Genomic DNA, 14,631 nt, shown 5'->3' with positions numbered 1-14,631 from the left:
TCGGGACACTTAGCAGTGGCCTAAACAGAGATCGAAATTTTATGAGTCATTACTGACACTAGTGAACTCTCGTCCCATGAGCGCTAAAGGCCATGTCTGTACATACTGTGCTATATGTATGCACACACAGCTGTCTCTCACACATACTAATACTCCTTGTTTTTCCATCCCTATACACCAATAGGGACCACATAGTATCCACACACACTTTTAGTTGTGCTACAAACTCTCACATTTCCACACCCACCCACATCATTTATATCCAGTCCCACTCCACACACACCTTGTGTAAAGCACTGTATATACTGTGGGCTCTCCATTCATTTTTATTCACACTGATACACATACACACTCTTTCTTCACTTGCTTTCAGTAACCTTTTGACACCTCTAGCCATAAAACACATCCACACCGGGGGAAGGAACAGCACAGATAACATTCCAATAGACACTGTTTTTAAGTTTACCTTTTGCTTCATTCATTGTAACATCGCCGGAAGAAGAGATCAGTGTATCTCGAAAGCCCGCACAAATAAAAGCATTTCGTTAGCCACAGAACGGTATCATCTATTTATTTTTTGATTATTGAAGCTCGGCTAACACGGTACTAATACCTCTACATGTATATATATATATATTTGTACACACACACACACACACAAAAACATACATACATACATACATGCACAGACACGCACAGTTCTCAGTTAGGTGTGAGCCTTTATCTAATCTCTTTTGAATGCAGGAAGTATTGTATATAGTACTTATTGCTGTACATTTTAAAAGGTGTATTTGTGCTTTCACTAAAAAATATGGGAGTGAACCCAAAATAACTGATGCTGCCAAAGTCAAGTATATTGAGTGTAAAGAAAAAAACTCAATCCACTAAAAGTATGTGGCAATTCACCATTAGGACACAATGAAATCTTCAGATTATAAGTTTTTGACTCACCCAGGGCGGGGGGCCCGTTGTGCCGATAGTGGCCGGGTGCAGGAAATGAAGTGTCCAGGGACACCTCACTCTTGAACCTCCTGAGGCCACTAGCTGCTGCCCTTACCCTGCCCGGTGTCTTCGGTATCCTGCGTGCGGTTGCGGTGAGCTGTTCCGCACTGCTGAAGATTTTCCTCTGTCGTGGCTTTCCCCGTGATACGGATGGCTGCAGCGTCTTCCTTCTTAGGTAACCACCGATGCGATGTCTGCGTAGGGGGACCGCTGCCTGCTCACCCGTGCACGCCGTTTCCTGCAGTGAGGAGGAGCGGTGTTGCCTCTCAGCTGATGATGCGCTCCAGCGCGTCCACACGTGTGGAGGGGGGGATGACGTCAGTCCTTCTTAGGAGTCCGTGGTGAATGCCTGCGTGCGCCTATTTGTGCTGTCACTGTGACTCCTGGAGATTTACTGACTGCAGAAGTAAAATGACCCACTTTTTGAAGTGAATCTTCTACGCTGGCACCTACCATCGAAAACATTTTCCTTGGACTAAATCTCCGTGTTGGAGACGGAAGTGACGTCACTGCTGGCAGAAGAGGCCGTTATGGCACCTGGCGCGCATGCGGAGGCCTACCACGCTCAGCGCGCATACGCAGGAGCCGTTCCCGATGTCACAGCGCGCCTGCTCATTAGGCGCCGCATCCGGGCGCACCTGCGCAGTAGGCGCCGTGGGGCGTGCCTGTACAGTAGCCGCTGGCCTGCACGCACCACAGGCACAGGCGCAACACATACACATACACACACAGATGCACAGACACACATACACACACACAGGGACAAAGAGATGCACACACACAGAGACAGAGACACACACAGAGACACAGACGCACACACGCACACACACACAGAGACGCACACAGACACACACAGAGACACACACACACAGATGCGCACGCACACACAGAGACACACAGAGACACATACACACACCGAAACACACACGGAGACACACAAGGAATTCACAGTTACTGTGCATATACTCATATACTGTAGAAGTACAAATAGGTAAAACATGGGGGGGGGGGAGGGGTGCCACACACTCACGTTCTAAGTCAAACTTTTTTGCGTTTCGGCACAAACATCACCATTACAAATACAATTTCTGTGACAAAACAGTGACAAAACACAAAGAAGTTTCACTTAAAATGTGCGTGTTCGGCACACACACACACACACACTTATTTTTTCTATGGGGGACAATAGTGTGCAAAATGTCAGAATGAACTTTATTGCAGCTCTAATATATATATATTGCTAATCCCCACTGTTCTTTCAACACCACAACGCACATCTAGAACCACAACACAAGCTATAAAAGCAACATTCTTAGTACTGTAGGGCACAAAGCTTCTATGAATATGTTGCATTAAATGCATCCAGTAATGTCACATTCCCTTCGCTTGAATGGTTGCGTCTACACGTCCTCTGAGATCCGTAACCCGAACGGATGCAAAATTAGGGGTTAATTACTCACTTCCCAGCCCTGAGATAAGAGCGGATTTGTAATCAGTTTGTGAAAGCGGGTTTCAGTGAGTACGTCAGAGTGACCTCTGTATGGGGAGAATGTCACTATTCCACTTGCTTCCTGCTATTATATGACAGGAACACAGTAAAAAAAGAACCGTCATGTGACAGGTGTATTCACCTGGAATGGTGTAGTCTGGCTCAGCAGCATATTTGGGAAATGCATTAAAGTGAAAGGACTCACCCATGATACTTTCTTGATCTCTTTCAACTTTTTATTTCATAGAAGATGTTTTTCAAAGCTTTTAAAATTGAGACACAATTGTGAAGCGCATAACCGCAAATCTCACAGAATATGCAATAAATATTATGTAACGGGTTTCCTCCCCCCCCCCCCCCCCCAATCGCAGATTGGCCCCTCTAGGGGAAATACTACTCTGGTTACACATGGCTCTAGGTGGTGCACCTGCTAGTTTACAGGACCCCTGAGTCTCCCGCTTGATGGTGTTATGGGGAATGGCTTCAGGACAGGCTTCTGGGGACATACCCAGTACGTACGCACGGTGACAGCGCCTCCATCTATTGCAGGCCCCAGAATATGGGGTGGAATCCCTGGAATAGAACGTCCCCTTCAGGGATGAGAGATTCCAGTCTCAAAACCGCTTCTTATAATCAGGAACAATTTATTGCGCCAACAGCATACACTGGAGCAGCATACACAGCAGTACAGGAACACAGGAATTCTCCTGCTGGATGGACCTGACCCTAGACTCCCAGTCAGGGCCCTTGAAGCAGGCCTAGCTCTTCCACTACCCCCCATCAGATTAATGGGAACAGTCTACCCGCCTCTCCCCTAAGGGAGGGCCCACAGATTGGCAGAGCCCTGCACAACTGGGTTTGGTGAGCTCCTCTCAAGGTAGGAGCAACTGATCTAAGTCAGGAAGTGCTTCTCCCTAAATCACATTCAGCTAGAGCCCGCCCCTGTCCCTTATTGGACACAGACTGAACTGCACTGCCTTATCTGACTTAGAGAGCTGCAGTGAGTGGGGAGAACCCATGATTACTTCTGGCAAACTTACCCTTACTAAGTATTACTGCCAGGAGGAGAAAGAACTATAGCCCCAAAACTACCCAGGGCTACACTCTTCCTCTGGTGGATACCAATGGTCCCCACTTGGTCCTAAATTTGCTGGTCCATCATGTAGGCAAACAACCTGCACAAAATACAAAATGACATAAACAGATACACAGTTAATATGATCATTACAGTGCAGGTTATACACCCACCCACCATGGATATCTTAACAACGTAACTAGGATTACTCCCTTACTGGAGAATCCGTACTTTAATAATAATGTCTGGGGTTGGGTTTCTTTAACTCCCCTTCCCTCAGGATATTTATTACTTGTACTACCATACCCTCTTAAGGTGGCCTGCGCACAGCATGGTCCACTGGGTTTAGAGCAGAAATACCATAACACTCTGGGTGACATACTGGACACCCACAATCAGCCATTAATTCTGGCCTGGATGATAATGGTCAGAGAGGATCATGCCCATACACTTCCTTAAGGCATCTTCTGGAGATGTAAGCTATCTTTTCTGTCTCATTATACCAATTCTCATCGGATACTTCACGATCCCAATTTTCTATGGAACTATCAGTATCCCAATTCTCCTCCTCATTACTGTTCTCTTCACCAGAACTAAATTCCCTCTCCTCATCAGTGGAACCCATTTCAAACTCAATTTCTCCCTCCCATGGATGGTGGAAATAAAGTAAAGCTTTTTGGCGATTCCTGGCAACTTGCCAACACTGGAGGCACATAGGGTTTTACCCGGGCAACAGGCACAATATGAAGAACATTAGTAGTAACGCCAGAGTCCTGAACCAAACCCACCCCGTACCGGTAATCAGTAAGTGGCTTGGGGCCTTCCCATTTACCCAATGACCCACAGTGACTATGGTGGGGACCCGAAATAGCTGGGGCATGGATAGGGGCAATGGCATGGGCAAAGTGACTCTGGGCTGGGGCCGGGACAGCAACAGTGTCCGGGGTAAAGTACTTGACTTTGGTTAGGTCACGGCCTACCGCAGGGGACAGTGGCTTCATGGACACAGCCTCGTCAGGCTGTCGCTTCCCTCGGTCCACCACCCTGTAAAGGTAGTGATCCATTACTTGCCTGGAGAGGGCACTACTCATCGGAGCGGTTGCAGCATAGTCCCGGTCCGCTCCAGCGGTCGCCGCTGAAGTGATGTCATCAACAGGAGACGTCGCGGGATCCCAGTGCAAGGACAAGTCCCGCACCAGAAGTACGTCATCCGCAAGGCTTGGCACCGGAAGCTCGACGCTGTCCTTCACTGGATCCTGCGCCGGAAGTTCAGCGACGCTCCTCTTCTCCGCGTAGGCCTTGTTCTGGGCCTCTTCTACGGCCTCCTCCATCGGAGCCTGTGGAGAGTAAGAGGGTATCTCACCACTGCGCTGGCTTGCAATGGGATCCTCTTCCTCCGGTTTCATCTCCGGTGGCTCCACCGACACACTGGAAGTCACCCCGGCCGTGGGACTCTTCCGCGGTTCCAGCCGCACCAGCGCTTGCTGTCAGGGGACATCTGGGCTCACCCGCTCCACATCATAGGTAAGTGGCTCTCTCTTTGCAGCACCGCTGTAGGGGTCCGCCGGTAGGCGCATCACCCCCGCGTAACAGCTGGGCTATCACTCCGGGCACAAGGGATATGTGACCCCTGCTACTTTCACTGCCAGGAGATTCCCAGACAGGCTATACCTGAGAAAGTCACAGTGTGCCATCTCGGGCGTGAATAAGCTACTTGGAGGAAGCAGGACAGGTAATATAAGTCCTCTTTCTTGATCAACTCCGAGGAACTGAGGGTGCGGCAGCTTGTATCGGGCTCCTCCCTCAGTGACATCGGCGGATACTGATTGCCTCTCACTGTGCCCCCAACCTCTGGTGGAGTTTATAGGAGGAGCACATGGTAGTAGGGTGTGACTTTGGCTCCGCTCTAAGCCTGTCACAGCGTAGGTAGGGGCGGCTCCTGCTTTTGCGTCACTCACCTCCCAGGGGTGGGACACTGACTTTCGGCCAAGCCCCGCACAGGTTTTGCAGATGATAGCATGCAACTTTCTGCAAGCAGTCCATGCGGTCTCTCAGGTCGGCGGGAACCGCCTTTTTGGTCACCAAGTCCACACGATGCGTTCCCTTGCAGGGGAACCACCAGTTTGGATGAAATAAAAGAATCACTCACAGCGGGAACCTCACGATTTCGCAGGAGACCCACTCTGCTGGATTCAACTTCGTGGCCAACGGTGGGGTTTCGGACGCCATTTTTAAACAGTCCACAATCACTTGCACATACAGGTCGAACCTGGGTAGGTATTACAGGCTGAAGAGCAGGCACATACACAATCTCAATGTCCTCAGTGTCTGGTCCCTCTGGTGGAACCAGAGGATCAGTGCAGGACAAAAAGGGCGCCGCTATGGCTTTCGCGCCATTCCATAGCAAACTGGCAAAAGTCATTTCTGCATTTTGTACCTCCGTTGTGCACATAGCACGTGCGCTATCCAGGCTTGGCGCGAACCGCCATTTTGGATTCTTCACACCACACTGTGCATCATCACACACAGCAGCCGCCATTTTAGGTATTCCCAGTACTTTTAACACAGCGCGACCCTCCAATTTTGGGAGGGGACTCGCTCTCCTTTGCTCACTGCAATACATGTAACCTCTGACAAGTGGTTACTCAGCATACCCCAGGCTAAGCAGTCCAGTACACGTGCTCTGTGGTTAGTAGTCTGGTCACTGGCTAGAAGTACTCTGGGCTTCTCCATGCAGTACTTATGGCGTCACCTACTGTTGGCTACACATAGTGCAGACCCTCCCAGGAGTTCCTGACCCATGTTAACCAGGCTACCCCCTTAGGCATCCTACGACTATCTGCCTCAAGGTGACTAGAACAGCAATAGCCCTGTCTCCAGATCTACTTCACCCTTAAGGGCCATCTAGGGTGTGTTTTGCGAATTTGCAGGCTCCTGATTACCCCTAGACTCCCTTCCTTCCTTAGCATTTGCTCTGGAAGCATACATCCAAACTTTCTGTTTTGCTTCGCTGAAAGCCTGTCCTGATGCTCTCAGCAGCGCCTCCAAAATGTAACGGGTTTCACCCCCCCAATCGCATATTGGCCCCTCTAGGGGAAATACTACTCTGGTTACACATGGCTCTAGGTGGTGCACCTGCTGGTTTACAGGACTCCTGAGTCTCCCGCTTGATGGTGTTATGGGGAATGGCTTCAGGAAAGGCTTCGGGGACATACCCAGTACGTACTCACAGTGACAGCGCCTCCATCTATTGCAGGCCCCAGAATAAGGGGTGGAATCCCTGGAATAGAACGTCCCCTTCAGGGATGAGTGATTCCAGTCTCAAAACCGCTTCTTTTAATCAGGAACACTTTATTGCACCAACAGCATACACTGGAGCAGCATACACAGCAGTACAGGAACACAGGAATTCTCCTGCAGGATGGACCTAACCCTACACTCCCAGTCAGGGCCCTTGAAGCAGGCCTAGCTCTTCCACTACCCCCTATCAGAGTAATGGGAACAGTCTACCCGCCTCTCCCCTAAAGGAGGGCCCACAGATTGGAAGAGCCCTGCACAACTGGGTTTGGTGACTGAGCTCCTCTCAAGGTAGGAGCAACTGATCTAAATCAGGAAGTGCTTCTCCCTAAATCACATTCAGCAAGAGCCCGCCCCTGTCCCTTATTGGACACATTTAAAACCAAAGACATAACATAAAACACAGACAAAGCTCAGTGCACATCCAGAAAAACTTATATACAGGCATACCCCGGTTTAAGGACACTTACTTTAAGTACACTCGCGAGTAAGTACATATCGCCCAATAGGCAAACATCAGCTCACGCATGCGCCTGTCAGCACGTCCTGAACAGCAATACCGGCTCCCAACCTGTACCGAAGCTGGGCGCAAGCGGGTCACTATAGAGGCTGTTACAAATGTGTTATTTACATCAGTTATGCACGTATATGACGATTGCAGTACTGTACATGCACCGATAAGTGGAATAAAGGTAGTGCTTCACTTTAAGTACATTTTCGCTTTACATACATGCTCCGGTCCCATTGCGTATGTTAATGCGGGGTATGCCTGTATGGTACAGTGCCTAAATATACATGTATAAATAACTAATAAAGAAAATGGTCTTTTAGTTTAACATTTTTGCCAAATTGTTGTAAGCCCTTGAGCCAACTGCACGGCAGACCACGTTTCAAGGGTCCCTACACTAATATAGATTCTTAATAACCTGTGCATTGCCAGGAAGAATGATTTATAATAAATCTGTCAATATTAGTTGCAAAAGTTCTATGTCTGATTGAAGCTTTTATTAACCTGTACATTACCAGGAAAAGCACTCTGTAATAGATTTGTCACAATCACACTGCATGCAGGCAAGTTCCCCTGAGAGTGGAAGATGCCATGGAGTGAGCTTTTAACCATTTAAATGTGGGAGGGAGTGAGCTTCAATTAGGTAGGAGGTTGCCACCCTCCAATCAGCTAAGACAAGCTGCACAAGAATTATAATACATACAGAACACCTACAAGCTCATATTGAGCTTGTAGGTGTTCTGTATGCCTTATTGGACACAGACAGAACTGCACTGCCTTATCTGACTCAGAGAGCTGCAGTGAGTGGGGAGAACCCATGATTACTCCTGGCAAACTTACCCTTACTAAGTATTACTGCCAGGAGGAGAAAGAACTATAGCCCCAAAACTACCCAGGGCTACAATTATTTCTATGACATATGGGTTCTTGCTTAAATGAAAAAAGAATGCTTCAGCACAGTTACAGTGGAGAACAATAAGTTACTGCATAAAAATATTAACATACGTTTAACCCTAGGGACATCCAGATATAGCATAAACATGAAGAAAATGGCTGTTGGAACGTTTGAGGTGACTGTCCACAGAAGTCTTGGGTCCCAGGACAAATAAAGGGAGTATTCCTCACACCGTTAATCCCTCTCCCCATGGCACAGTTGTGGTCCATGACGGGGGGAGAGAAGGTATGGCCAGGAGAGGGTGCTATTAGTTATGTGCCCGGGAGGTAGTTATGTGTCTGGGGTGTATGTTATATGCCTGGGGTTGTGAGGGGGTTATTAATGTGCCTGAGATAGGGGGGGGGGGTATTAGTTATGTGCCTGGAGTGGTTGGGGGAATAGTTATATGCCTGGGGGCATGGGATAGTTATGTGCCTGGAGGGTTATGTGCCAGGGGGAGGTAGTTATGTGCCTGGGAAGGGGGGGTGGTAGTGATGTGCCTATGGGGGAAGGGTTATGTGCCTGAGTGGGGGAAGGAGGAAGGTATTTGTCTGGGGGTAAAGGTGTGGACCTGGGGTCAGTGTGCTTATCTGCAGCCACGCAGGATGGAGGTAACCTACCAGAGAGGGTCCAAAGAGATGCTTGTCAGAGGGGGCTTGCTGGAGGGTGCCCGCAGAGGTGCCTTTCAGTGGGCCTCCACTGGGAGCCACGTCCGCCTCCAGCAGGCCCCCAATGACAGCCGCCTCGGCAGATCTGGCACGTTAGGGTCGCCAGCTGACCCCCCCTCCCCGTCCCCCCCGTCCCACTCTGTCGGTGACCCTGCTGCAGTATACTCTATGCACATAGAATGATTGAGGCACAGATTCCTGCCCTGTAGGTCTTACCATTTATTTTTGGCACTTATCGCAAAGGGAGATAGTAATTTGGCCAAACCGGCACTGGGATTCAAACTTGATTCAAACTTGATTCACCTGCTTCAAAGGCAGCAACAATACCACTAGGCTTCCATTTGGATCTTTTCTTTTAATAAATGTAAATTGTGGCCCAGTTTTGCAGTCATGAGATTTCAATGAATAATTCTGAAGTCAGCATTTTGATAGTAGTTCTGTGGTTTTAAATCCCCTAAATCTCCTTCTATTGTGCGCCTTGATAACTAAGACACTGAAGGAAAGTATCAAGGCAATGTTGGAGCAAAACTGGTTCAAGAGAGGCATTTTCATTGAGCGTTTGTGTACCAGTGTATCTGTATATGCACAGTGACCACCAGCTTGTGGTTTAAGGCAGGAGTGCGCAAACTGGAAGGCACGCCCCACAGAGCGGGCGCGACAGTTGCAGAGGCCCTGCGCTGTTCCCCAAAGAACAGGCAGGGGGCGCAGACTGAAATGTTTGTGCACCCCTGGTTTAAGGTGTCAGTAGAAAGAGAGAGAGTTTGTAATGAGATGTCTATGTGCCACATTTTTTCCCTTTTAGACAAAATAACAAAACATGTAAGGTCTGATTCTGAGCAGTTTGCACCATGTCGCAAACCTGATTAACAGCTTCCTTACATTGGCACAGTTGGAAATAAAATATGGCGGCGGGTTTCAAAGCAGACGTCTTTGTGTTGATACTTCTCCACCAATGAAATTAATATATAATATGTGCACCTTGCAACTAGAAATGTGTGACGGTGCTATAGTTTTCTTCACAAGCGCTCAGGCAACACTTTAAAGAAATCGATGCAACGATGAGAACGTTTGGTAAGCTTCTTTTTAATTCACTGGGAGAGGAAATGGTGCTTCATATTCATTTTTAACTTTTGTAATTATACAAATCTTTGCCATTTGCTAAAACTATACGGAAACTTGTGAATCTTGAACTAAAAAAAACATCACATTTGTCGAAATTATGTGGATTCATCTAGGAAATTTGCTTTTAGGCAACTTTTTGTCAATTGTTTCAAGTTTGTGCCTTTTTGTTTAGCAAAATGTATCACATTCATTAACTGAATGATGGTTTTGCCTTCCCGTATGTACTCCCCAACTCCAATGAACACTACACAATGGCAAACTAATTTCCTATTTCTCATTAAATTATGTTTTCAAGCTTGTAATGGTCCATTGGATACCCAGAAAATGTATCCTGAAACTTGGGTGACTCTGCAGACTGGCTGAATATCTCATGGCAGTCTGAGTATGAGTGTGGCTGCTGGGGGAGCCAGTTTTCTCTGTGGTAATCGTTGTATGTATGTGTGTATGCATAAGACTATGTTGTATGCACGTATAAGTGTATGTATGCACAAGTAAAATCATGTATTGGTCAACTTGTGTGTAAACCCCAATATAACTGTTGTGCCTTTTACAGCCCTACAATGGGCTTATATAACCTGTTTCCCCTTGTGTGACCATGATATCCCAGTCCAACAGTGTATGTATACCACATAACTCCTATTGACACGCCTCAAATCATAAACTGGCACACACAGCACAAATTAGACTCAAACTACCATGATACATCTGACACTACAGCCCAGATCCACAAAAGGTTGTTGAGCTTTAGCACACCTTTACTCACATTGATATGGCTGGAAGTAAAGGCGTGGTAAAGCTTTGCACCCTTTTGTGGATCTGGGTCTGAGAGAGACTGGATACAAATGTTTTTATTTTACTGTCAAAATTGCTTCCATACAGAAGCCACTATGTGGTTTTAATAGACCAAATGTCTGTGCTTATAAACAACATTAACTGAATAATTACAAAAACTTCAGCAATTTCAACAACAGGTACTAGTACTGTGGGGTTTATTTACTTCTCTACAGTAGCTGCAACAATGCAATATCAACAATTCATTAAAGTATCATGCTAAGAACTACTGAGTTTTAATTAATAACACCTAGGGGGAGATGCACTAAGCTCTCTTAAATCAGGGAACATAGTGTGATGTTATCTAAAGCTGGTACGGAAGTCATGGTCCCAGAGTTATCTTCGTATTCACATAATTGGATGCAAAAAGAACGTCGGTCCTACATCTCATTAGAATAGGGTTAACATGACATTATTCTAGGATAATGTTGTGGTATCCTCCAGTAACATGACATTGTCAGTCTTGGCTTTACTTTATCCAGATTCCAAATGAGATAATTTGCCAAAGTTGAGGGAGAAACAATTCTGTATTATAAATGATGCCTAACTGTGGTGTTACCTACCAGACACTGCAACAGCCCTCTCTCAGGGTCTGAATGGGAGTAGCCGCAAGTTTAGCTCTGACCTAAATATTGTAACGGTAAGTCCCCACGGTAACCTTAACAAACTTTAATGGATAGGAGATATGATCATGCCTCATTTGCATCTTGTTACGTCATCACTAACGTCCGTTATAGTTAACGCTCTTTACAGGAAAAAACATGACTTAACAATATTTTATTGTCATTTGTGGATACAACATTACTCTAAGCATGACACTGTAACGGAGTGCTCACCACAAACAAGGTGTGACTGCGAGGCCGAGGTGGGGATTGTATACAACACCAACCCACAGCCGCGTGGGCACGTCTGCAGTGTAGATAGGGTGAGATAGCTGGGTCGGGGTTGGAGCGGTATGGAGGGTCAGAGATACTTGTCGAGGCTGGAGAGGTGCGGATCGTTGAAGGTACTTAGCTATGGTCAGGATTGGAGAGGTGTGGCTCGTCGTGGTACTTTGCTGAGGACGGCGTTAGAGAGGTGCGGATCGTCGTTTGTAGCTGTGGTCAGGAGTTTAAAAGAGCAGAGTCCAGAAGAAAAGCCAAGGTCAGAAACAGAGGAACTAGGAACCAGAGAACACGATAAGACTGTGGAGGCAAGGATAGCAGTGAACACTTCGCACATAGGAAGGTTTATGCTCAGCCGATTTGCCAGTGGGCCGACTGAGATACAGGATGGAGGAGGCGCGTCAGTAAGACTTACCGTGATAGGAGGGTAGAGTGCGAGAGACAAGTGTTGGGAGGATCCCAGAAGCTGAAAGATAACGCGCCCCGTGCACACTGACCGTGCACCGCGGGATGCTTGTGCACGCCTAGCATGGCGGCTGGTCCCAGGAGCAGGAAGAGAAGCGTCATGGCTGACGGAAGGAGCGGGGGACCCGATCACGGGTTGAGGTAGGAGACGAGTGCTCCGAGCGTGTCGCGGATCACAGATCCTGACAGTATCTCCCCCTGAGGCGTCTCAGGGAGGGCTTGTGCCGATATGTGACGTGGAAGAGCCAGACAAGCCTGGGGGCATGAAGACAGTGGCGAGGAACCCAGGTCCGTTCCTCGGGTCCAAATCCCCTCCAGTGTACGAGATACTGTATCGACATCCTGGAGTCCAAGATGGACTGGACCTCATATTCCTGTTTGCCCTGTACAAGGAGAGGAGCCGGAGACAAGGATGAGTCGGGGAAGCGAGGATCCTGGATGGATGGCTTCAGCAGGGAGACGTGAAACACTGACGGAATCCTCATTGAGGAGGAAGGCGCAGACGGTATGCCACTGGGTTGATCTTCTCCATGACATAATAGGGTCCGATGAACCTTAGTGCTAATTTTAGCGTGGGAAATTTGTGACTGATGTTCTTTGAAGACAACCACACCCTTTCTCCCGGGTTGAACTCTTGAATGTTCCTATGGTGACTGTCTGCCTGTGTCTTCTGTCTAGAAGTTGCCCTGGTAAGATTCTGCTGGATTCTTTTCCATGAATTCTGTAGCCAAAGAATTCTGTTGTCTGCTGCCGGTACCCCAGAACTGGGTGTGGCGATGGGCAGGAGAGATGGGTGAAACCCATAATTAATGAAGAAGGGCGATCCATGGGGGATTCATTGCGCAGATTGTTGTTCGTGAACTCAGCCCAAGGAAGAAGATCAGTCCAGTCATCCTGGGTGTCTGAGACGACACAGCTAATACAGTATATTGCTCCAATGTCGGATTGGTTCGCTCTGTCTGACCGTTGGTTTGGGGATGAAAACCCGAAGAAAAATTTAGAGATATACATAATTGCTGTGAGAAGTAACGCCAGAACTTCGAAATAAACTGTGACCCACGATCGGAGACGATGACCTGCGGCAAACCATGGAGGCGGAAAATTTCTTTGATAAAGATGTCTACCAGTTTGGGAGAGTTGGGAAGACCTTTCAATGGGATAAAGTGGGACTGCTTAGAAAAGCGGTCTACCACTACTAAAATGGTGTTCATCCCTTTAGACACGGGCAGTTCTACTATGAAGTACATGGATGGTCCGGGATGGGAAGAGATCGAAGGAGTCCTGGTGGTATGTTCCGAGGAGTCTTATTCCGAGCACATGTCGAGCACGCAGCAACAAATTCCTTAATGTCCTTCTGCATGCCGGGCCACTTAAAGGTCCGCTCCACAAAATCGGTGGTTCTTCTAGTACCAGGATGTCCAGAAGACTTGGAAGAATGACCCCTTTCTAGATCCTTCCTCCGATGAGGTGGTGAGGTAAAGAATCACCCTTCAGGAACCTCAAGACCCTCAGGGATGTGGGACTGATCTTGTACGACCTCTCGCAAGGCATCGAAGGTGTTAGCAGAAAGTATGTATTTAAAGGGAGGTATGGTCTCCTGACGATCCTCGGTTTTGTCGTCTCCAAAAACTGACGGGAGAGGGCATCGGCCTTGACATTTTTTGAACCCGTTAGTAAAGAAATAATATAATTGAAATGGGAAAAGAAAAGCAACCACCGGGCTTGTCGAGCACCTAGGCGACGAGCGCCATTGATGTAGAGTAAATTCTTGTGGTCGGTCAAGATGGTGATAGGATTCTCTGTGCCTTCAAAAAGATGTCTCCATTCCTCTAGATCTAACTTGATAGCTAGAAGTTCCCCATTACCTACGTCATCATTTTGTTCAGCTGGAGAATTTTTTTTCGAAAACAAAGGCACACGGTTGAAGTCTGGCTTGAAGAGTCCTTCTTTCAGAAAGGATAGTTCTGGCTCCGACATCTGATGCATCCACTTCCAAGGTGAACGGTAGTTTGGGTTCCGGATGTATGAGGATGGGTGCAGAAACGAAAGCGGTTTTCAGATGATCGAAGACTTGGCTAGCCGCCGCCGAGTATGAAGTAGGATCCGCACCTTTCTTCGTTAAGGCTGTAATGAGAGCTACCGCAGAAGAGAAATGTTGAATGAACCTGCGGTAGTAATTCGCAAAGCGCTGTACAGCCTTGAGAGTAGTGGGACGTGTCATGGGAGAGGGGGTTTGGCCCGGGATTAAAGGGGTTACTCCCCATTTGGCCACCCCCTGCTCTCACTTGGGAAGCAAGGGGTTAACTGGACTGCGGTCCAGTAATGTGTTTTACCCTGCTTCAGCACCCAAATGTAT

General features: G+C 47.7%; 1 protein-coding gene across 10 annotated transcripts in view; it reads left to right on the top strand.

The window, feature by feature from the left end:
* Positions 1 to 14,631, top strand: part of MIPOL1 (mirror-image polydactyly 1) — a 434,635-nt gene that overhangs the window by 371,466 nt on the left and 48,538 nt on the right. The window lies entirely within an intron of this gene.

Source organism: Ascaphus truei, chromosome 9 (assembly GCF_040206685.1).
Source record: "Ascaphus truei isolate aAscTru1 chromosome 9, aAscTru1.hap1, whole genome shotgun sequence".
Classification (NCBI taxonomy): Eukaryota; Metazoa; Chordata; class Amphibia; order Anura; family Ascaphidae; genus Ascaphus; species Ascaphus truei.
This window is presented reverse-complemented; position numbering and strand designations above follow the sequence as displayed.